We start from the raw sequence: 1,714 nt of genomic DNA, 5'->3' as shown, positions 1-1,714 counted from the left end.
AGTAAGTAATGGAGGAGTAATAGAAGCTCCTTAGCCCCATGGAATACGATCCTTGGGCTTTTGCACAAGGTATTACTTGCCTACCCCATACACTTGCGGGTGAGCACACAATCAAGTTTTTGGCGCCGTTGCCTGGGACTTAAAGATTTCTAGGAAACTTCTAGTTATTGCTCTAACCATTTTTCTTTTCTTTTATTTCTTCTTTTCATTTGTCTTATTTCTTTTTTTTTAGCTTAACTTTCTTTATCTTTCTTGACTTTGCAAGGTACTGTACATGACACGAGCAAATCCATCAATTCTAGTTGTTCTCGATAGTGAAATTGAAAGGACCTTGCATCAAAGACTTAGAGAAGTGAGTGAAAGCACCAGTGAAAGAAACATAGAAATTGAGGACAGAGAATCGATAATCATGGCCGAGGAGAGACGTACTTTATCCGAGTATGAAAGGCCACAGTTTACAGGTTATGAATTCAATGTTCAAGCACCATCCATCGCCACAGACAATTTTAAAATCAAGGCAAGCACCATCGGCATGATCCAAAATTTAGTGCAATTTAATGGTCTTGCAAATGAAGATGCTCATGATCATCTTTCCCGTTTTCTTCAGATCTGTTCCACTTTCAAGATAAACGGGGTGACAGATGATGCGATCTGGCTGTGACTATTCGCATTCAGTTTGAGAGATGGAGCATATTGATGGCTCACATCCTTACCACTGGGATCGATCAAAACATTGAAAGACATGGTTGAAAATTTTTTGGGAAGGTAATTTCCTCCAAGCAAGGCGGCTAAGCTAAGGCAAGAAATTTCAGCCTTCAAACAAGGAGAATCGGAGACGCTATTTGAAGCTTATGAAATGTTTAACGATCTCCTTCGAAGATGCCCCCATCATGGCTTTGCTTCTTGGATGCGGGTTCAAATCATCTACAATGGGTTGAACTATGCAACTCATCAATTAATTGATGCCGTAGCGGGTGGTTCTCTTAGCAACAAGTACCCCAACGAAGCAGAGCAACTCCTTAAATCAATGGCAAGCAATGAGTCTCATTGGGCCTCAAGAGGTGCACCACAAAAAGGGGCCGGAATTTATAAAGTCAGTGCTAAAGATGCTCTTTCCGCGAACGTTGATGTGTTATCTCGGAAGCTAGATATGCTTATGGGTAGTAGCTCGAAGTTAGAGTCAGTGATGAGTTGCAGCACTTGTGGTGGAGGGCATGGAGTTGCCCAATGTCCTATTGCCAGCTCCTCCGTCACCCCTATTGAGAATGTTGATTATATTGGGGGACAAAGGCCACAAGGGAATCCTTACAGCTCAACTTATAATCCGGGGTGGAAGTACCACCCAAACTTTTCATGGAATCAGGGACAACAACAAAAAGCTGCACCACCTCCATAAGGCTCCCAATTGCAACAACCAATATTAGAGAAGAGATCCACTACTGAAGATGTGCTCGCCAAGTTCGTAATTAACTCTAAATCAAGGTTCAATAGCATAACCAGCAGTATGGATACTCAGTTCAGTAAGGTGAATGCTCAGCTTGCTTAACACGCCGGATAGTTCAATGAGATAGGCTCCATTTAGCGAAACCTTCAAGCTTCTGTACAGTCCCTTGAGCACCAAGTGGGGCAGCTTGCTAAAGCAAATTCTGAGCGACCTTCAAGCAGTCTTCCTAGAAACACTGAGGAGAACCCAAGAGAGCACTTGAAGGCCATT

General features: G+C 42.8%; 1 non-coding gene across 1 annotated transcript; it reads right to left on the bottom strand.

Annotated features, from left to right (window-relative positions):
* Window positions 1-790: 790 nt before the first annotated feature.
* On the bottom strand, window positions 791-897 carry LOC120269780. Its single transcript, XR_005539416.1, has one exon. It is a non-coding gene; the product is annotated as a small nucleolar RNA R71 (small nucleolar RNA).
* Window positions 898-1,714: the final 817 nt, after the last annotated feature.

This window comes from Dioscorea cayenensis, chromosome 9, assembly GCF_009730915.1.
Source record: "Dioscorea cayenensis subsp. rotundata cultivar TDr96_F1 chromosome 9, TDr96_F1_v2_PseudoChromosome.rev07_lg8_w22 25.fasta, whole genome shotgun sequence".
NCBI classification, from domain to species: domain Eukaryota; kingdom Viridiplantae; phylum Streptophyta; class Magnoliopsida; order Dioscoreales; family Dioscoreaceae; genus Dioscorea; species Dioscorea cayenensis.
The sequence above is the reverse complement of the archived record's forward strand: the minus strand, read 5'-3'. Positions and strand labels throughout refer to the sequence as shown.